General features: G+C 43.3%; 1 protein-coding gene across 7 annotated transcripts in view; it reads right to left on the minus strand.

Annotated features, from left to right (window-relative positions):
* ZMIZ1 (zinc finger MIZ-type containing 1) overlaps nucleotides 1-23,435 on the minus strand; it is a 430,629-nt gene that overhangs the window by 246,360 nt on the left and 160,834 nt on the right. The window lies entirely within an intron of this gene.

The following is a 23,435-nucleotide window of genomic DNA, read 5'->3' on the forward strand; positions in this document are numbered from 1 at the left end:
AAGCTTGGGTGACGAGCTAGTGTATAGAATTAAACATGATGGATATCAGTCCCCTGAACTGGCATACTTCTGACTAGGATCCCCCAGTCCTAGCCTCTACCCTCTAATGGGGTAACTGGAAAAGAAAGAGGCACACATGTTAAGTCCATCAATCTGGAGTGAGGCTTGTTGCAACCTCAACTATCTTCTGAATTCTTATGATCTATAATTGCAAGGAAGAGAAAGAAGTGAAGGAAAAGGAGGAAGAAGAGGAGCAGGAAAAAGAAGAGGAGAAAGAAAAGGAGAAGAAAGAAGAAGAGGAGGAAGAGAAGGAAGAGGAGAAGGAAGAGGAGGAAAAGGAGGAAAAAGGAAGAGGAAGAAAAGGAGGAAGAAGAGGAGGAAAAGGAGGAGGAGAAGGAGAAAGAAAAGGAGGAAGAGGAGGAGGATAAGGAGGACAAGGAGAAAGAAAAGGAGAAGAGAAGGAGGAAGAGGTGAAGAAGAGGAGAAGACAAAGAAGGAAGAGGGGAAAAAAGATAAGGAGGAAGAAGAATGAGGAGAATGAGGAAGAGAAAAAGGAGGAGGAAGAAAAAGAAAAACTCCATTTACCAGGAGGAAGAGGAGATGGTATTTGATAAAGCAAAAAAAAAAAAAAAAAAAACCCACAGCATTTCAGAGCCAGAACTCATGTTCTTGTGAGATACCTGACTAGAATCCTGCTCAAGGAAAGGACAGAAATACTGATCTGAGAAAGTCAGATTCTCATTCTAGCTCCACCACCGACAAACTCACTTGGACAAATTTTGGCTTCCTTTCTGTGGGTCTCAAGTTTCCTGCCCTACCAAAGGAAGTAAGTTCTACCAGAGAGCCTCTAGATTCCCATTCAGCTCCAGCATTCTAGGAAAAGCTGAGCAGGGGTACAACAAGTGTGCATCTTCAAAGCGAGAGGAGGCCTCTGGGTAGCCAGCTGCTCAGGAAAGCGCCGGCTTTCTCTCCCAGTAGCTCTGCTCATAACAGAAGACTGAACCCATTTTCAAGTAGCCCTGTAGTTCATTACAAACCACCACCACACAGAGGGCTCTCATTCACCTCAGGGATATTGTTATTTATTTATTCATGCATATACACATGCAGCCTGCGTGAACATCTCACTTCTAATTATAGCAGTAATTTCATTAATGTGGCGGAAAACTCCAGACCTTCCGGTCCCCCTCCCCTATGCTTCTTTCCTTCTAATTCCTGGGTACACATACACACACACCCCATCTCATCTTCCCTGGACCTAGCTGGACCAGGCTGTTTTGGAGACCTGGAATTCTACCTGTGCTCAGTCAAGGCTATTACCTGCCAGCCTTCCTGAACCCAGCAGTATACAGGGCACTTCAGGGTCATTCAGGTCCTGTTCTCTCCAAACCAATGGAAACTACCCCTTTGGCTCTGTTTATTTTCAGTCCAGGGCTTAGGACATGAACTGAGCCTTCCTTTCAGTGATTCTAATGGATGCACCATGATGTCCATTTGGGTGGGTGGGTAGAGGAGGTGGGAATCTTGGAGACATTTTCCAGCACACAGCAGCTGTGGAGAAATCCACACCCACCCCCCACCCGCCAGCCCAAGTGCACATGGCCGGCGGCTTCCCAAGAGCTGTGGAATCTGGGGACATGCCTTAGCCACCTCCCAGAAGTATTGCAGCAATGTTTTCTCAGAGGGAGCAGCAGCAACAGAGCAAGCTGGATAAACAAGCCATGGGGCTCGTGGTGTCAGGGAGCACGGGGAAGTATCTGTCCTGCTGAGCTGGAGCCAACACGGTAACGCCCTTCACGTGGGGGCACTGGCTGAGAGGCCGGGTTGTATCTTAGGGATGGTTTGGCAGCTTGATGTGGGCGTGGGGAGTGGCAGGGAATAACCAAGTCGTCAGAGGAAGAAGGGCAAGAGACAAGAGACAGAGAGAGACATGGAGAGAGGCAAACACAGGCAGAGAAATGGCAAAGTGGAAAGAGAGAAGGAAGTGAGAACTGATAGGCTGAGTCCCCAGGCCTTTGCTGAGACACCAAAGCGGATCAGAATCAGAGGAGAAAAAAAGATGGCAATATGTCCTTGAGGTTCCCAGAGGGAGCTCAGAGGGGCAGACATGAGGATGGAATTGCCATTTCAGTGGGAGAGGGAGTTTCTGAGTGAGGAAACTCCAGGAACCGGGGCAGACTGACGCCTTCTCCACTGGGTCTTGCAGAATTGCCTAGTGCATTGAGAGGTTAATGGTTTTCCCAGGTCCTCCATACACCCTGTGTGTGTCAGCCCCCTGATGTGCACCCAGGTTTTCCTGACAGGTAGGAAAAAAGCCACAGAGAAGATGAGAAGATTGATATTCTCCATCAATCCTTCCAGCCTTAGAAATGACTTAGTTTAAAAAAAAATGACTTGGTATTCATTCTGCTTAAAATTTCTCTGCGGATGCTGTTTTCCTCCAGTAGAATAATGAAAGCTCTTTGAGCAAAGGGACTTTTTCCTGTTAAAAATTTTTTCTCTATATATTCAATATAATGCAATACCCAGCACATAGTAGGTACTTAGTAAGTGACTGCTGATGGACTGACTGGCTTCTAATAAATGCTTGCTAGACTAAATGAATCTGGCTTAGGGTTCAGCAGAAAGAAAAGGTCAGAATACACTTTAAGATTTCTGAGCTAATGAGAAGCAAAGGTTTCCAGAGATGGGAGACAGCCTGCTGGTGGGCCGGAGCAGCAGCTCCTTAGGAGGGCTGGCCTGCTCCCGGGGGTATTACCTCCAGCTACATCTGCCCAGGGTCACCGTAGTGACATCCTTTCCTCCCAGCCCCCTTTTCTCACTGACCCTGTCCTTCCCTCAGGCCTCTCCTTCTGTGCAGGGCTATATGTTCATGCTCCGGTGGGGTCTGCCTGGCACAAGCCCCACGAGGTTTTAATCCGCTGTCAGCAGTGGCCCCTCGTTCTGACTGCAAAGCAAAATCCAGAGCTACATTTTGCAAATTTACGCATGAGACATCAGGGCGGCAGCTGGTAGGCCAGTGCTGAGACACACTGTCTTTCTCCCTCCCTGTCCCCTGTGACCAGACGTAAGAATGACAGGCCAGAGGCAGCAGCTGCTGCTCCTGCTTCCCCATAAGCATCAGCCAGAGTCCCCATGAAGTGGTGCTGGAGGGGGGAGGAAGGGGGGGAGGGATGCCCCAAAAAAGGGAAACAAAAAAGGCTTCGGGAGGAGGGCATTTCAGAAGGCTCACAAAGGAGCCAGAGGAACAGCCTCACTTCCTCCACCAGCCCCAGCTTCTCCCAACACCACCAGCTTCAAGATCTGGGCAGAGATGGGGGCTGCGGGGAGTCTGGGGGATGGCTGTGGGGGCCATAACCATCTGTGCCGTGTGGTCCCATCCCACTCAACCTGGTTTTCTCCCCCAGTGGCCCGGCAGGGCAAACTAAGGTTAGTCCCCAGCAGCCTCTCTCCGTATGAGCAGGTGAGAATGGGGGATGGAGCTTCCTTTCAGCCTCAATGCTCTGCCCAGTGGAGCTTAAGACTTAAATCAGCCAGTGTTTGAAAATGGAGAATTGATGGAAAGAGCTTTTGGTGAGAGGAATCACATCCTTCCTTAAGGACACAGGGGAAGGGGGAAGGGAATCGGTATTTACTAGACATCATGATATATCAGGCGCAAGGCTTTGCAAATATAATTTCATGTCATCTGTGAGGTAGGTGATGTTGCAACGGAGATAAAGAAAAGTTAGATCACTTGCTTGTGGTCACACAGCTAGTCTAGGATTTGAACTCAGGCCCAGAACTCTTTCCACTGCAGCTTCAGGGACATTTAAATGTTTGATAAAAGGGGCAGTATGGTATAACAGAAAGGATCTGGGACTTGGCTAATAACAACAATGATAATGATAAAAGCAATTATATTAATGTAGTGCTTTAAAGGTTGCAAAATATTTTAGATTTGATTTGGAGAGGATGAAAGTTTTAGTTCCAGTGTTGTGAATTTGGGCAAATGGGGTAATCTCTCTGAAGCCTCAGTTTTCCCATCTGTAAAATGTGGAAGAGAAAATTTACCCTCTTTCCTACATAGGGTCATGGAAGAGATCAAATGAGAATGCATGTTAAGTTTTTTATACACCTCAGAGCCTAATTAATGTAAATTTAAACTGCAGCTCAAAGAATTAAATACTTACTGATTAACTATCTGACCTGGAACCGTTGTGAAGATTCATCTGCAGTCAGGAAGACCTATATTCAAAAGATGTCTCTGACATTTATCAGCTCTGTAACCTCAGCAGGTCACTTCATCTCTATCTGCCTCAGTTTCCTCAAATGTGAGATGAAAATAATAATACTTATTTCATAGGGTTGTTGAAATGATCTATTAAGAAAATATAAGCACATTAAATTTCTATTTTTATTATTAATATTGTTTTATTTTTCTAGTTATATGTGTATGTCAACTTTTTAAAGACTTTTTTATGAATCATGTTGGGAAACAAAAATCAGAATAAAAGAGAAAAATCATGAGAGAGAAAAAAGTAAATATAGCAAATTACATTTCTATAGCTATTTCTACAAAGGCTTAGAAAATGTCATGGAAAAATCTAAGAAGAGCATTTTTCCTAGCGATACCTACAGCATCCTTTGCCAAACTCTCAGCCCTCTGATGGAGATCCCCTGGGTATCCCTCTCTGTTGAGCTCTTTGAGAGCTTCCTTCATATAGAAGGGCACAAGACAAGATGTAGGAGGGACTGGGTTTAGTAGTTCAGAGGCCCTGTTTCAGTAGACATTATAGCAGCAGAAGCTTTCCTCCTGCCTAGGCCATCACAGGAGGATCCTTAAATTGGGTTGACTCTGGATAGCTAAGATGGGGATGGATGTGGCCTTATGTTCATGAAGAGTCCTGAAGGCAGCCACAACTGGGGATATGTCCAAGATGCCAATTACTCTCCCTCCTTCAAAGAGAAAACAGCCAAGATGAAGAAAGGCAGATGGAAGCCTAGCTTTGTTACCCAAAGCCATGGATCTCCACCTGCTATGCCTCTTGCCAAATTCTAATGTCTACCTGCAGCATGGAGCTGGAAAATGAACTGTTAATTTTGTAACATACTGAGCCAAGGAAGAATGATACAGTTTCTTTGAGGTTTTTGTGTAATTATGTAAAAAGTTTTCAGTTCTATTGTTTAGACAGTAATTTAATAAAGAATCTCTCTCTCTCTCTCTCTCTCTCTCTCTCTCTCTCTCTCTCTATATATATATATATATATATATAAATGGGGGTGACTAGGTGGCTAGTATACTTTTTTTATGACCCAAAGTTTTTCTTGGATATTTTGTTATTGAAGAGAAAAACAAATTTGGAAGAAATTTTCTTTAATATCAGGAGGAATCAGGAGAACCTGAATTCAAATTTGTCCTCAGATATTTATTAGCTGTGTGACCCTGGGCAAGTCATTTAATCCTAATTGCACACAGATACACACACACACACCCACACCCCACTACAGCTGTGGGCACCACCATCCTGAGGGGAGTTAGTTATCCTTGACTCCTCTCTCTCCCTCATCTTCTCTCCCCACCATACCCAGTCAGTCACCAAAGCTGCTGTCCCTATCACTTCAGGACATAATATTTATCCAATTTTTAGCACAGTGAAATTGTGCTAAATGAGTAACACACAGTAGGCACTCAAGAAATGCTCCATCTCTCCATTCTCCCATCCATGCAGTAATCTCATTATTGGTTTACCCACTCCAATTCATTCTCTAATAACCAAAATAATCTTCCTCTAAAAAAGAGGCTGATCTTCCTCTCCTGTTCAAGGATTGTCAGTAGTTCCATGTTAGGATAAAAGACCAAATTCTCAGCTAGACACATACTTTCCTGATCACCTTCTGGACTTATTTTCCATTATTCTCCTTCACGTACTCTATATTTCGGTCAAACCTGATAGTTTGGGGGAGGATAATTCCTGTTCCCCAACGTGGCATTCCATCTGCCACCTTCATGCCCTTTGCACCGACCGACTCCTGGAATGGCTGGAATGTACATTTTCCTCACCTTTTCTTGCTCCCCCTAGCTGTTACTGCTTTTTCTCTACAGGAAAAAAAAAATTGTTCCTTGCAAAACTCCTTGAGATTAGGGGCTGGTTTTTGTTTTTTGTTTTTCCTCAGGACCTAGCACAGTGCTTTGCAAATTGTTTGTTGACTTGAATCGTTAAAATGGAAGAGGCAGCGATCTAGAATATTTTAGATCTTAAAAAAAAAACTGTTACATTGAAATTTCATGGCATAATAACTGGGAACACAAAAGGGCAACCAAGTATGGGCAGAAATTTACTGGTCACTCTTCCAGGAAGTGATATTTGTAAATCTATGACGTGGAGGGAAGCGACAGGGGGAACGGCTAGATAAGGTTCACCGAGTGCCAGCGTCTCCTGCCAGATTAACGTAGTTATCTGTCGTCCCAGCAGAGCTAATGGCTGGAGGATCCTTTGCCCTGTTTAGTGCCAGGGTCACTTCAGGAACTGGTAGCATGCAGTTCTTGCTCAGGGCAGCAATTCTCAAGCTGCTTTTTGCTCATGGCAAGAGATTCTTTGCAGAGAGGAACTGTGCACACATTCCATGTTTAAGTTGGCGACACTGTGGAAGATTTAAGAGATTCATGTGTGTCCTATTTCCTTTCAAAAAAAGTTGTTTTGGTTGAGTTATTCCTAAGTTCAAGGTCTGACATGTTACTTATGTGTAAAGGCAAAGGTCTTTTATTTACAAAAAGTACACCTGGGATGCTATGCATTCTGGGTAAGTGCAATTTATATTAAAGACATTTTTAAAAATAAACTTGCTTTTATCTTCAATAACCAAATATCCAAGAAAGATTTCAGGTCATAATTGGCCAAAAAAAAAAAAGTGACATGCTTGTGTGGCCTTCACCTTTAGAGAACAGAAGGCTCATCAGGTTCCTGATGAATGGATCAGTTTATTGAACTATTGGGTAGGGTGTGTTGGTATGGTTCTTTCGCCCTTCAATACTGCCTTCCTTTCCTAGACTGCTCATATCTCTTGACGTGAATATTCCTCGCTGATTCCTAGAACCCACAGCTAAATATTTCTACGCTTTCAGAGGCCATTCTTTCTTTCCCTGATCTTCCCACCTCAACCCAACAATCTCTCAAATGTTGGGATCTCCCCATTCTACAGAGTATCCCAAAAGGTTTAGTAGCCTGAGACTGCATTAAGCCTTTTCGAATATGTGATACTGAGGAGAAAGACACACACATACACACAAAATCATATCCGTTTTTCCCGATTTACTTGATACAAGTTCATTGTTTCTACCTAAGCCAAAAGAATAACTATGGGCTCTGCCCAACATCTGGTCTGTTAATTGCTTTTTTGTACAATGTTCTCTCATTAGCCTGCTACCAGCACCTCCCAGGAATGAAAATCTCTCAGAAATGCAGAACCCAGAGGTAGGAAAGACAATTAAAGACAGATACTACGCTTCATCCTCCCTCTTGAATTTATATTTGCCAGGAGGAAGCAGAAAGCATAAGAAGCGTGCGTTAGGGGTCAGATTTGGAGCTGGGAAGGAGGCTCGCCAGTGATTTAATTTTTACAGATGAGGAAACTGAGACTTAGAAGTTGTGCTTAGATCATAAAAGTGGGCTCCTTTAACTCCGAATCCAGAAGCCTAGATTTGTACCTATACCCAGAGACTGCCCCTGCCACCTCAGCCTTTGCACATTTCTTCACTGGGTCTTCCATCCCTCATCTCACACATAGAGCTCTGTGTGTGTGTGTCTGGGGCTGACAAAAGCTTGTAAGTTAACAAAAAATGCCCATATAAATGATGCCATCCTGTGTAACGGTGATTCAATTACCAAAGAGATCAAAGGTAATTAGACGTGGTCAAGGATGCAGAGCGCCCAGCTGCAACAAGAGTCCCTTTGCCTTCTGCCCCGTAACCCAACTCAGTGTCTTCAATTATTCCTTCTTAGTAACCCTTTTGTCAGGGGAACTCCGGGCCCGACAGCTGGAATCTGGCAAATGAGCCTGTAATGGGTGGCTGCTCCTCGGCTGCCTCTGGGCAGCTTCCTAGGAGATTTCCCAGGGTTTCGGAGGTAGTAGGAAGGGAGGGTCTCGGAGAGCATCTCATCCTGTTTGGACGCCTTAGCTTGGCTCAGCCTTGGTATTCATATAAGTAAAATGAGAGGAAGAGACTTCAGGACCTCTGTCAACAGGGACTGCAGAAGCTAATACCAAAAGAAGTTCAGTCATTTTCCAAAGACTAGGAAAGAAAAGGGAATAAGCATGGATGTTCAGTGTTGTTCAGGAGAGTTAGTCGTGTCTGCTTCTTGATTACCCCATTTGGTGTTTTCTTGGCAAAGACACTGATTTGTTGTTTCCTTCTCCAGCTCATTTTGCAGATGAGGAAACTGAGGCAGACAAGCTCAGGGTCACCCAGCCAGAGCAGCTGTATCTGAGCTTAGAAACTTCCTGACTCCAGGGCTGGCACTCCATCCACCCCCCTGAAGCCTGATAGGAGAACCAACCAGAAATGTCACAGAATTATACTTGCTCTCTGACCTAGTGATATCGCTCCTGAGCATACACCCCCAAAAGTTTACCCCAAAAGTTAGGGCCACACACACAAATGTTTATATCACAATCAAGCCAAGAACGTGGAAGGAAAGGAGGTCCTTGTTATTTGGGGAATAGCTGAATTAACTGTTGTCTAGCCTTATAATGGAAGATAATAACCTAGTAAGAAGTGACAAATGGGAAGAATTTGGAGACCCCTGGGGAGGTCTGTAAGAACCGACACAGCGTGAATTAAACAAAATCAGGAAATCATACACGCCATGGCCGTAAGTATCAAAAGCCTTCAGAACTCCGGCCAATCAGAGCTCTGGAGAGGGATGCCAAATCATCATCTGGCTCTCGTCAGAGAGGTAGTGGACCAGAGCTGTGGACAGAGGTGGAGGCTGTCAGAGCTGGGTCAATGTTTTGATTTGTTTTGGCTTAACTATACAGCTTTGTTGCAGGGGAATGTGTTTTTCTGGGGGTGAGGAGGAGGAGTCATTTGGAAGCAAAAGCAATGAAAAAGAAACATCAATAAAATGGAAATGTAAAAGAAATGTAACATGAAAGAAACATCAATCAAATATCTGAGAAGCAGTAAAGGTCACAGGACTCATTTGTATGGTACCTTCCAGTTTAGAAAGCTCTTACCATGAATTATCTCATTCGATCATTACAGTTCTGCTAGATAAGTGGTACAAACTTTGCAGATGGGGAAACTGAGGCAATGGTTTGCTCCCGTCTCCAATGAGTGACACAGGATTTGGAAGCCACATTTTGTCTCCCTCTCTAATGTTCCTCTCGCTAGCCAACATGCTTGCTGACTCTCAGTGTGGGGAAACCATAAGGACTCTGCTGTCATTGTGTTAGATTGGGGCTAGATCTGAAAATCCTGGATTCCAGCATAATCCCCTGTGGTTTTGCACAAGCCCCTCAGCCTGGGATGAAGGTTTCATTACATAAGTCAGTCAGTTGAAAATCCTTCAACCATTCACAACTCCCCCCGCTCCTCCAAAGCTGGATCCTTGGCTTTCCCCAGATGGCACGGAGAGATAAGACTTTAGGAATGGTTGAGATGCCAGGACAGTGACATGCTAACCACAGGGCTGAGAAACAAGAGAGGGAAACTGGGAAAGGGCTGGGGGAGGGGAAAGGCAGGCTGGGGGTGGGGAGAGGGAGGGAGGAAAGGAGACAGAAAGGGAAAGAGCCAGACAGACAGATCCAACCAGACAACTTCATTATGTCAGCTCTGCAGTTGGCCATGGGGCTAGCTACTTGTGATGCTATCTCTCTGTGCTGAGCAGCCAGCAGAAAGCCTGGTCAGCTTCAGAGAGATATTATCTTCTGTACCCCACTATTTTTTGCAATTTTGGGGGGTTTAGATCAGCTTCATTTCTTAATATGAGATATCCCAAAGTCAGACTTTTGGGATACTCTATCCCTCCCTTTTTTCCCTACATAAGTGACTTTTTACAACAAAGCATTAAAAAAAAAACAAAAAAAAAACAATAGCTCATCAAAACCAGCCAACACTTCTACTAAACTGACTGTGCAGAACAACATTCCCCGCTCAGAGGCCCCCTCCTCTGTAAAGGTATAGAGTTCCTGCATCCTATTTTAAAAGGCTAATAAGCCAAAGTAGATGATGGAAGGCCCTGTTCATTATGCTAAAATGACCAAAGGGATTCAAATATAACAAGTTGTCAGATAAAATACTGAATCAAATCATTCACACTGGAACACAGGCTTTTGAGCTGGGAGGGATTTTAGAAGGGCTCCTCCCCCCATCATTAGACATCGAAGAGTCATCTAGCTAATAAGAAGTAGTACTTGAACCCTTTTTCTTCCTGACCCCAAGGCTTGTGATCCATACCCAGCATCCTGGCCAAGAAGAGAACTCCAGCCTCTTGGGCGGGAGGGGAGAATTCTACCAATTGGACCACTATATGAAAGGAGCTTTGCTTTTTGAAATGATGCACCAAAGAGAAGACAGGAAAGGCCGGGAAGTGTCCCTGATAATCAAGACAGCTTTGAAAGTTACATATTGAATGTATTGTATCTAGGATATACTGCAACATATTTAACATATATAGGACTGCTTGCCATCTTGGGGGGGGGGAGGAGGGAGGGAAGGGAAAAAACGAAACATAAGTGATTGCAAGGGATAATGTTGTGTAAAAATTATCCTGGCATGGATTCTGTCAATACAAAGTTATTATTAAATAAAATTAAATTAAAAAAAAAGAAAGTTACATATTGAATTTATGGTATATTCAAAAGGAAAAAAAGACAAGCTGTATAAAATAGGGGCTCATGGTTTCTTGTATAAGTGTCTTTTCTGTTCTAGCTGTACAGAAATGTTTCTTTTATTTGGAGTTTGTTCCATATAGGATAATTGAAAGGGAAAAAAAAGAAATAAGACTTTGAAATTCTTAAACTCAAGGTCTTAGCCACCCATTTGACAGATGAAGAAACTGAGGTCCAGGAGGTAAAGTCTTAATCTAAGGTTGCACAGATGTTGGCGTTGGGACCTTATGCCCTAGTCACTTTTCGCTAGACTCATAAATTAACAGAAAGTAAAGTAATCACATATCAGACTGAAAAGTTTTGATTGAGTGATGCTGTGAACCCAGTCCTGTGCGAGGAACACGATAAGAAAATGATAAAGATTAGATCAATGACTTCATCTATGCTGGGAACTTCCACAGGAGGCAAGTCTCGTCACTAATGCGGGTTACAGCACCGGAAATTTTTCTTTGACTTCCAGCTCTGATTGCGTAAAGTACTAAAATTAAATGATACCCGTGGGTCATGCAACCAACATGTGTCTGAGGTAGCACTAGAACTGAAGTCTTTCTGCCTCTCATGATACAGAATTTAATTTAATCTGAAAAAAACACTCCAGGGGCAGCTTGGTGGTGCAGTGGATAGAGCACCAGCCCTGAAGTCAAGAAGACCTGAATTCAAATCTGATCTCAGATATTTAACACGTTCCAGCTGTGTGACCCTGGCCAAGTCACTTAACCCTAATTGCCTCAACAAAAAAAAAAAGAAAAGAAAAGAAAAGAAAAGGAAAAGGAAAAGGGAAAAAAAGAAGAAAGAAAAAAGCGCTCCAGAGAAATTTTTGATGCATTATGGGATAACAAGGTATCCAGCATAAACATCACTCTCTTGGAACACCAAGGGGATTAGACTAAGGTCCTTTCCAGCTCTCTTATAAAGACAGATCTGGAGGCACACTGTCTTGTAACAAAGTACCAAGTCTTCTGGGAATTGCTATGATGGGGTTCACTAATTCCATTAAACTGATATTTATCAAATTACCTACTGGGTGCAATATATAGTCACATTCACCAACCAGGTAGTAAAAAGCTAAGAAATACTATGTTAGTTCTCTCACCTACCTTTCTGGAGCACTGAGGTTTCTATTAGCAACATCTGCCTGAAATTGTTTTTTAACCAATGCTTTCTGCTCCTCACCAATTTTTTAAAAGTAATAAAATCTAAGCCACTGGAATGATTAATTACTGGCTGCCTAATTCTCTGCCACTGGCAATTTATGGAAAGGGAATGTATTAACTTGAAAACATCCGAAAAGAGAAGAAAGCGTGAAGGAGAATTTCAGAGGTTACATTTCACAATTAACAGCAGGTTTCCTGTGAGTTATTGAATCTGGCAAACTCAGAATTTGAGAGGGAGAGTTTGGAAACACTGTGCCTTTCTCATTTCACCTTGAAAATAACCAGCAACCACCTGTATCAATGAGTGTAGAGAAAGGAGAGAGAAAGGAGGAAGAAGAAGAAGAAGAGGAAGAGGAGGAGGAGGAAGAGAAGAGGAAGAGGAAGAGGAGGAGGAGGAAGAGGAGGAGGAGGAGGAGGAGGAGGAGAGAGACAGAAAGGGGGAAACAGACACACACCCACACCAACACTCACATCCACACCCCACCCCCACACACTTTTCCCCCTTCTCAACAATGGAAATAACAATTCCAGTCCTTCTAGGAGACCCAGCCCTCCACCAACTATCATCTCAGAATCCCATCCTATTCTTGACTCACTAATCAATAACACCCAAGAGTGACTTGTTGCAGTCCCAAACCAGAGGTATCCCAAATACCTAAGGTGGATGACACCTCAGAGGGAATTCTTAGATAAACAGAGACTGTAAGTGAGGCTCGGGGGAGGCTAGTCCCTCATGTGCCTTAGCTGCAGCTACATCATTCTGATTTCCTGGGGAGGAAAAAAATGCTACTGGTCAAAGTATAATCTTTTTTTTTTTTTTTTGGGGGGGAGGTTAAAAAACCTCTAATCTCTGCATTTGGAACAGCAAAGTAAACACAGATTAGACAATTCACTCTTTGACTTGGTGCCAAGTAACCTCAATCCTATAAAATGCTTCTTAATGACCCAACTGCAACAGGATGGTAATGTTACAGTCTCAGAGCTTCTAGAGCTCAGAGCTCCGGCCCCGCCCCTCCTGGACCACGTGGGAGACTCTGCAGGGGCTGCTGGCTTTCTCTTCCTCAGCAGTCCCAAGGAGGGATTCCAGAGGCATTTCAGGAGCCTGCAGCTCACTCCCACTCCTGGCCAAAACAAGGCTCCAGTTCTGTGGAATGGAGGGAAGAGGGGAGAGCATCTCTAGGAGCCAGAGGAAACTTTAGATCGATGAAGTGTCTTTGGATGGAAGGAGGACTCTAATAACAAAATATCAGGGGACCCTGGCCACCCACCTCATTTTTAGTTCAGAAAAGGCAATAGATGCTGAACTGATTTTTATTAAGATATTCCTCCCTCCCTCTCTCCCCCCCTTCTCTCTCCCTCCCTCCTTCCCTTCTCCTCCTCCTCCTCCTCCTTCCCTTCTCCTCCTCTCTCCTCTCTCTCTCTCTCTCCTCTCTCTCTCCTCTCTCTCTCTCTCTCTCTCTCTCTCTCTCTCTCTCTGGAATGGAGGAGATATCCAGATCTGTATTTTCCATCTATGTGAGGGAATTCCCTCTGAGGAAACTCTGAAGACATAGATCTGAAATCCTTCAATCAATCAACATTTATTTATTATTATTACTACTCTGGCAACTTAACCTTGGAGAGTTGTTTGGTGAACTAGGGGTTTAGTTACTTTGGCTTCCTTCAATGCTCAGCCCAATGCCCTCCTTAGTAAGATACCCTTTCTGGTGCCCGCAGCTGCTAGCATCTTTCCCTCTCACATGACTACCCATATATTCCATACATATCTTACACATTCTCTGTTATTGATTTGTTCTCTCTCCCATTTGAAGGCAGCAGCTGTTTTTACCTTCCTTATGCACTTAGTACAGTGCCTGACAAATGCAAACATAGTATTATGGGACAGGATTTGAACTCAGATATCTCCCTGACTCCAAAACCACACCCTACCACCCAGCCTTCATCTCTCTCAGGAGCTAAAGAATGACAATTTAAAAAATCTTTTCTTTGGTATAAATTGTCTGGGTGTCAGAAAGTCTAGGGTGACCCATCTTTAATACATTATTTTAAAATACATTCTTTAATATACTCTTTTCCAAAAGTCTGTTTTTCCACTTTGGATTCTGCTCTATCCCTGAGCTCAGGATACTCTTAGCTGAAATATAACTTTCAGATAGCTGAAAGTCTGCCCAAACTTTGACTGAAGAAAGGGAAGATCCTGGACTAGTTACAGGGTGGAGACTATGATGGACATGGAGTCAGAGACTCCAAGTCAAGTTCTAGCTTTGGCCACTTACTCTGGGACTTTGAACCTTCTTAACTTACAGTTCTGGGGCTCAGTTTCCTTAGCTGTCAAATGGAAATAACACCTACCATGTCTAGGTCCTAAGGATGGTGTAAGGCTCCAAAAAGATCACAGAAAATAGTGAAATGCTATGCAAATGTAAATCTCATCATCATCATCATTATTATTATCATAGCTGAACCTTCCAACTAGAGGATTCACCCTTTAAGCAACTACAACTTTTAATTTTTATTTTAACCATGTGGGATAGAAATCTGTCTCAAATATATCAAAATTCCTAGCCCTCTTAACCAGAAGAGAATTTAATCCTGTCTTAATGATGAGGGGCTATCATTAAGATCATCTCTTACAGCATGCTACAGTGAATGCCCTCAGGGGGCACCTCAGGGGCTTCTGAGGTCTACGGGGTAGTTTGCCTCTATCCTAGACCATTCCAAGATTCTCCCCCTATCCTCAAACTTATGTTTTTAAGTCTTTGGACTGATTTTTTTTTCCGGTCCTCTTCTCTGGCTGTCAGCCTAAGTTGCCCTTTTCATTGTTCTTTCTCAACGGCTACTTTCACCCAGTGTTGGACAAGGAAAGGAGGTCACCAGGCTTTGTGGAACTGTGTGTAAGATGAAAGTCAAATGGTTCTTTTTTCAAAAATTTATCTTTTTTTGAGCATTCTTTTCTTTTTAAATTTTGAGTTCTAGATTTTCTAATTCCCTTCTGCCCCTCCCTTGTCCAATGAGAAGGCAAATAATGCACAATCTATTATATATGCAAAATTATGCAGTATATTTCCACATCAGCCATATCTTACACAAAAGCAAAAATAAAATAAAATACTTTAATTTGTCATCAGAGTTCATCAGTTCTCCCTCTGGAGGGGGATAGCATTTTTTCCCCAGCTTAAGTCTTTTAAATTGTCTTGGATCATTGTGTTGATCAGAATAACCAAGTGTTTCACAGTTGGTCATCATCACAACATTACTGTTACTATGTACATTGATCTCCTGGTTCTTTTTAATTTACTTTATATTAGATCATAAAATTCTTACCTTCTTTTTCTGAAACTAACATCCTCATCATTTCTCATAGCATTGTATTGCAATCATATGCTATAATTTATTTGGCCATCCCCCAACTGATGAATATTCCCTCAGTTTCTAGTTCTTTGCCACCCACCAAAAGGGTTGCTATAAATATTTTCACACATGCAGATTCTTTTTCTTTGATCTTTTTGGAATACTAGTAGCATTGCTAGATCAGGGGTATGCACTTATACTAATTTTTCTTCTGAATACTGCCTATTCACATATTTTGACATTTATCAAGAGAATGTATCTTATTTTTTATAAACCTGACTCAGTTCCCTATGCATTTGAGAAATAAAGTATTTATCAGAGAAACTTTTAAAAATATTTCTTCATTGTCTATGACACCTTTTAGCAAAATATAGTTTTCTGATTATCTCTTTCAATTAGGTCTGTTTTTGCTTTTGATTTGTCTGAGATCAGGACTGCTATGCCTGACTTTTTTTTTTTAATTTCAGCTGAAGCATAATAGATTCTGATCCTGCCCTTTATTTTAACTCTGAGTGTGTCTTTCTGTTTCAAGTATGTCTCTTGTACACACCATATTGTTGGATTCTGGTCTCTAATCAGTTCTGCCATCTGCTTCCATTTTATGGGTAAGCTTGTTCTATTCACATTTACAGTTATGCTTACTAACTGTATATTTCCCTCCATTCTATTTTCTGATATTTATCCTTCTCTCTTTTTATCTTTTTATCCTGTCTCTCCTTAAAAATCTGTTTTGCTTCTGACCACTGCCTCTTTTAATCCATCTTCCCTTTAAGTCAAGTGGTTCTGATGGATGCTCTTGTAACTGAAATAAAAGTAGTTTTATGCATCAATGTTGACTTTGACCCATGCCATTCAAAGGCTTTTCAGGCTTCTTTCCACAGTTCTCAGCTGGGTAGTGGATAGGCAGTTCTGACAGACTGATGAATTTCAAAGGATTAAGTTGCTCTCATTATTATAAATAATGATTATTTAAAATAGTGACACAGGGTACTCAATTCCTATAATACAGTGATCTCAAAGCATCTAACAGTCCTTGCTTTTTCCAGCTTCCTCATCTTGCCTAATGTGGAGCAATCCTTCCCTATATCCTAGTATAGACTCTGGATTTCATTCCAGATGTGATTCAGACCTCTTCCTACTTTTCTGGCCTCCATTTCTCCAGCAGGTCCTTATTCCTTCGTTGAGAGATATCTGAATAAACCGAACAATTACAAGCATGTCCCTCTGAGGACAAGGCTTTAAAATACTGGGACTACCCCCCCAGCACAGACCCCTTTCTGATGCTGTACTGTATGACAGAAATCTGGTCTGCTCCTGGTCCCTGAGATAGGTTTTTTTAAACCCAGAACCAAACACTTTACAGAAGGGAATAGCAACAATATGTTTCAGAGCAATAAAATGAACACTTTTGATAGCTGAGCAAGAAGGAAAAAAACACATTAGCTGGTTACCACTAATTCTATTGTGAAAAGTCAACCCCCATCCTCAGAAGAAGAAAATACTGCAAAAGCCACATCCCATCTCTTCTGGGGAAACCTTTCCTATCCTAGCTGACAAAGAGGAGATGGGGACCTTTTAAAATGCAGACATCAAAAGTCATTTAGATCCTTTCAAATATGACAGCACATGTACAACATTCATGTTATGTTATTACTCTTCAAAATGCTTATAGGAGCAGGAAAAATTGTGTTCTTGGTTCATTTTAAAGGCAAAGCAGACCAAAAGTTTTGTGTGTGTGTGTGTGTGTGTGTGTGTGTGTGTGTGTTGAGAGAGAGAGAGAGAGAGAGAGAGAGAGAGAGAGAGAGAGAGAGAGAGAATCTCTCAACTCTGAAGTGCTTCCTAACGCTGATAGATCCCATTCTCAAAAAGGGAGCTGAAAATACTCCTAGACAATTGTTAAAGAAACAATGAGGTCTCCTGTAGGGCAGTCATTAATGGTTTTAGGACATCTAGCACTCCCCTCCTACTTCCATCCCACCATGATCCATCTCATGCATCTTTCTAGCTCAGTTTCTCTCAACTACAGAAAACCTTGGTCTCCCCTGGAGACAGACAAATATAGGCTTGAGGAGCTGGTAAGGCCAATGGACATGAGCTGGCAAAGATTGGGTAAAGAGATCAGCGAGGATCCCTAAGAACCTTGACCAGCATCCCAGCAAGATCCCTGGGAGGACTAGTGGATAAAAACCATAGTGCTTGAAGCTGCCTAGAGATCATTTGTTCCAATTCACCCATTCTAAAGGTGAGGAAACAGAAGCCTATGTAGCTCATCTCAATTCATGGAAAGCTTTAAAGTATGGTCTTTTAGTTCCAAACCCACTGCTCTTTCTATGAGCCTATACTAATTCCTGGAAAGAGACTTAGCACCTAGATCAATACCTAACTTCAACAAATGTTTAAGGACAAGAATACAAATCGATTGAGTTCTTCATAGAATCTCCAACTTCCTACTGTTCCGAGTTCATGAAGTAATCATTTGAAAGCTAGAAAGAGAAACATCTACTTCCCTTTCTCACCATAAACTGATCCCAGATAATCAATTGATTATTCAATCATTCAGCACCTGCTGTGTGTCAGAAACTGTACTGGACACGGTGGGCATAAATAAATAAATGGAATCATTCCTGCCCTCAAGGAGCTTTTATTCTAGCAATGATTTTATGAAGAGGGAATTCTCTTGTAGAGTCACAGATCCAGAGATAGAGCATTCATAATCCATCCATATTTATTCAAAGTTTAAGATCTTTTCTGTCTCATTCTTTTAAGCTTTCTTCTCCCTCCTTCTCACCCCACTCTTCCCCAAAGGGATAAGCTCTCCAGTATGAACTCAATTGCAAGGGAAGGGCATAAGGTCTCAGTAGATAGGAGAGTGAGGTACTCTGTCTTTAGTCAAATAGATCTTATTATCCTCTGGACTTTCACTTGTCAGTAATGCTCTCTCACTCAAACCTTGCTTCTTCAACAAGTAGATAAACATTTCATGAGCACCTACTATGTGCAAGTACTAGAGATACAAAGACACAGAAACACCCTCATGGTTCTTACTCCGAGGGATGGGACATGGGATAGGAAGGTTACTCAACATATAAGGAAACAGAATCTTTCAAAGGCTCAGTCCAACCAGACCTGGTCTTCCTTGTCCACTCCAGCCAATATTCCCATCTGCTTCTGTGAACTCCTTCCTGCTCTATTTACAAGCAGATGACAGGCTACTGATAAAGTCTCTTTCAGCTCTAAATCTTTGATCCTATGATTATATGTTCTCTTGCACTATTGCTTTAACTGCTTCTTAGGTGGACGTTGTGCTGCCAGATTATAAATTTCTCAGGGGGGAAAATACATGTTTTTCTTTTCCATCCTTGGAAGCTAACAAAGTATGATGGAAAAAAGACCAGAACTAAGGATCAGGAAACTCAAATTTGAGTTCAGGTCCTGTTTTCTTAGAGCAGTTAGATGATGCTGCGGATATAGCACTGGACCTGGGGTCAGAAGGACTCCTCTTCCTGAGTTCAAATCTGGCTTCAGACACTTGCGAGCTGTGTGATGCTGGGCAAGTCTCTTGACCCTGTATATCTTAATTTCCTTATCTGTAAAATGAGCCAGAGAAGGAAATGGAAAATCCCTCCGGTATCTAGCCAAGAAAACCCAAAATGGGGTCACCAAGGGAGACATGACTGAATTGACTCAACAACAACCTACTCTCTTAACTAAATGACCTTGAGATAGGAGTTAGGGGCCCCTTGAAGCTTTAGTTTACTCATACATAAATGAACATGTTAAACTAAACTCTCCTTTAAGATTTCCTCCAGTCCTACATTCACAGCAACTTTAGCACCTTGCGTAGTCATAGTAAATATTTTTGGTTGGCTAATTGAGGAAAGGATTCTTCAATCAATCAGTCAACAAACATTTATCTTTAAAAAAAACTTACTATAAAGCATGCAAAGACAAAAGTAAATGGTCCCTATCCCTGAGATTCCAGTAGGAGAGACAAATGTCTATGTGTAAACACACACACAACATACATAAATACAGGTGCTAGCAAGGGTTTTCTGTAATCTTTGTGTATTTACCTCCATTCCAGGTTCTGAGAAATGACTTCTGGAAGATTTTATTGACTTCCAGCTCATCCTTTAGCTCCCCCAGAATCCTCAGACCACCCAAGTACAAAGGAATGGTCCCATACCAACTACCTAGCCTGTTAGGAACCTAAGGACTAACAAATCAACTAGAAATGAGACAGCGGAGAACATGGGAAATTGGGTAAAATCGGGGTAAAAGAAGCCTCTGTGACCCTGAGCAACCATTTCATTTCTCTGGCCCTTAGTCATTAATTCTTCATCTGTAAAATGAGCTGTTGGACTCTGAGGTCCCCTTCAGGTCTACATCCTTTGGACCGACCAGGCCCAGAAAGAGCCATTGCAGCAGCGGGGGGCCATCAGCAGGGCTCCAGAGCAGCCGGGGACAGTGTTTTTGCAGCGACCAAGAAAGACGTCAGTAGTAAAACGGCAGGACTCACGCCGCTCCCAGGAGCCGGGCCGCCCAGTGAGTCTGACTTGCTAAGGAATGACAGCAAGACTTCAAATGGGGCTCTGCCAGCATCACCTCGTTTGACAGATCATCCTTTGTTTGCATGATGCTATTTTGCAAGATGACAGCTATCAAGTCAGATTACTTCAGACTGCTGAGGGTGATGCATGCCAAAGATGCACTGCAAAGATCATTTAAACAGAAAGATCCCCCCCACCCTCTGTCCCCAGCACAGCTTGAAGCCTTCAGATGTAGAGATCTGTGGGGCTCCTCCTCGGGCCAAAGCTGGGCCCCCGCTCCACACTCCCACCTGACTCATCACCTGAAATCCAGGAGGGAAGTATACGTGTGTGGGTAAGCTCACTGCCAGCCTTTTCCTTCTGACAACCTTGGCTAAAGGTACAGCACGATGCTCCCGTTCCCCTATCCCGCTAAGATGAAATATCAACTAATCAACTTGCTGTTTCAAGTTCTTTACATAGGCTGGCCGCCATCTTCCTTTCCGGACTTACTCCTTCCTATCTTCTCCACTCACTCGACATTCCTGCCAAACTGTCCTCGGTATTCCACATCCCACCCCCCTTACTTTGTACCCCTCCTGCTCGGAGCACATTTCTTCTCCCCTCCATCCCCGGTCACCTGAATCCTCAGCTTCCTTCAAGACTCAGCTCAGCACTGTCTCCAGGAAGCCTTGGTGGATGGCCCAGTGTCCAAGTCTTGTCCTGCCCCAATGACTTGGGATTTCCTTGTGGATTTACAGACTGCATCCTTCATAAAATATAAGTTTCTTTAGGACAGGGACAGTTTTTGTGTTTGAATCTCCAAGGAAACAGGATAATGCTTAATAAATGCTTATTTAATTGGATGACTTGAGCCAGACAGGGGTGTGCTAACTAGCCTGCTTCCATTCTCCTCTGGATTCCTCCCCCTGGCCCTAACCCTGTTCTATTTCAGGAAAGAAAATAAGATTTTTAGTGACAGTCAAAGTTAAGCACCAGGGGGCAGGGCCAGCTTTCAGTTTCAGATAGACTTTGCAAATCTAGAGATTGTTCTCAGGCCCAGTCCCTCTCCACTTAGGAATGATCCACACGACTCTGACATACACACACATTCTCTCTCAATCTCTTTCTCTTTCTGTTTTTTTTTCTCTCTCTGTCATTCTCTGTCTCTTTCATTCTCTCTCTGTTTCTCTTTCTTTCTGTTTCTGTCATTCTCTCTCTCTTTGTGTCTTTGTCTCTTTCATTCTCTCTCTCTTTCTCTCTTTCTCTTTCTCTCTTTCTGTTTCTCTCTCTGTGTGATTCTCTGTTTCTCTCTCTCTCTCTCTTTCTCTGTGTCTCTTCTTCTGTCTCCCTCTTTCTGTCTCTTTCATTCTCTCTGTTTCTCTCTCTCTCTCTCTTTCTCTGTCTCTTTCCTTTTCTCTGTTTCTCTTTCTTTTTGTTTCTCTCTCTGTGATTCTCTCTGTTTCTCTCTCTCTCTCTCTTTCTCTGTGTCTCTTTTTCTGTCTCCCTCTCTCTGTCTCTTTCCTTCTCTCTGTTTCTCTCTTTCTGTTTCTCTCTGTGTGTGATTCTCTCTGTTTCTCTCTCTCTCTTTCTGTCTCTTTCATTCTCTCTGTTTCTCTCTCTTTCTCTCTCTCTCTGTTTCTCTCTCTGTGTGTGTAATTCTCTCTCTTTCTGTTTCCCTCTCTCTCTGTGTCTGTCTTTCTCTAGGTACCAAGGCTCCCACTCCCACTCCATTTTCAATTCCACGCTACTGGGCTACTCCCTGCCTGGGCTGAGTAGGTAAAAGGCACTGATTTCTCCAAGTTCCTCTTTTAAAACGGCCCCCCTTATCCCCTCTTATCTCTCTCTTCTGAAGCCTGAACAACACAGGAAGTCCTTGATTCTTCTGTGTGAACAAATTTGTCCAATCCCCATGCTGCCTGCTAGGAGAGGTAGGGGCCCATGGGAGAATATCCAGTACTTATGGAAGAATAGCTCACAGGAAGAATATGCAATTAGGAAACACCAAGGAAGCCAGGAGGACAGGTTGACATGAGCCAGCTCTACTCTGACATCCTCATCCCGCCTGCAGGAATCAGTCTATTACATGAGTCGCTTCCTCCCTAACTCCCCTTCGCTTGTCCCACCCAGCTGGGGACGGAAAGGGTCCTTCCCAATTCTGCCCGTAGCTGGAGAGCTCAGGTCTGGTCTCAGCACTGGCACTAAAAGCTTCTGCCCAGTTTTATGCACAAAATAGGACTGTTTTAACTCAGAAGTTTAGCTGTCATATTTCCTACAAATCAAGCTGCCAGAAATGGAGGGAAAGGGGGTGGGAGGCAAGGCTGCTTTTATCCATTCTCCATCTACACCGCAGAGAGAAACATCCAATTGTATGAGCTTTGTCCATACAGCGCATTCTTTTTTATCCCCTATTTCTCTACTACCCAACATCTTCCAATACCTCCGGGACCCAGGTGCCCACTGACCACAGCATATTCCTTTTTCTCTGAGCTGTCTTGGCAGACATTATTTCAGCCTTCTCGTGGACTGCTCATTCTGCCATCCCAGTGAATCCAGCTGTTAAAAACTTCCTGAAACGGGGGAGCCAGAATCCCCCCTTCCCCGGAGGATGGCAGCATCCCTGACTCACCTCCAAGTCACCCACTGAAAATAGAGGGGCCTAGAGAGGGGGGGTCGGGGGGAACAGGACCAAAAAGGCAAGCAGATGTGACTGAACACATGCAGAGTAATTAAAAGAGGCAACTCAAGCTGAGCAGGGCTGGGCAGGCAGACATCCTCCACTCACTTGCTCCAGCAGTCGTGTCAATGGCGCTGGCAACTGGAGAGATTTACAGGTAAAGCACGGGCCAAAGCTCAGGGATGGAAGAAGCGAATGGAAAAGATGAAGAAGGATGCTCTGTGCTCCTGAAATTTTTAGGGCCAGATTATTTCCAGTTTGCCCGAGGCTGACTTTTGTGTTCTCTCCCAAGAAGGAGTACGTGTGCATGTTCAGTTCTGAGTTGTGCACGGAGGGTACCTGTCTGCCCCCACCAAGGCCTTGAGCTGAGAAATTAGCATTTCTCTCAGCCGGCCAGAGCCAGGCCTGCCTGCCCCAGCAGGACCAGAGACAATGAAAAAGGGTTTGCCTTTTGACTTTGGTTTGTCTCAAATTAAGCCCCCTTCAGTGGGGATCACAAGGGTAGCAGAAGGGGAAAATCAAGCCAGTCTTTTTAATCAGGAGCATTCACTGCTTTTCTCTCCCCTCTTCTTCCTCTCCAGTCCCACCTGGTCCCAGAAGATTTCAGCTGTTACCTGAAGAGGAAGAAGTGGGGGGAGGGAAAAAAAGCCACTTGCTTCCAAAACCTGACGCTGAGCTCTGAGCAGTGAATGCAAGTGTCTGTGGGGAACAGATGGGGCCAAATACTGCTGCGTCTGATACCTGAGAGGGACCCAGAGTTAGAAACACCAGTTAGAGGCAACAGGTGTTTATGAGATGTCTCTGCCTACCATATTCCACTACAGTAATGCTATTTCCCTCAAAGGAGTATTT

Source organism: Antechinus flavipes, chromosome 2, assembly GCF_016432865.1.
Source record: "Antechinus flavipes isolate AdamAnt ecotype Samford, QLD, Australia chromosome 2, AdamAnt_v2, whole genome shotgun sequence".
NCBI lineage: Eukaryota > Metazoa > Chordata > Mammalia > Dasyuromorphia > Dasyuridae > Antechinus > Antechinus flavipes.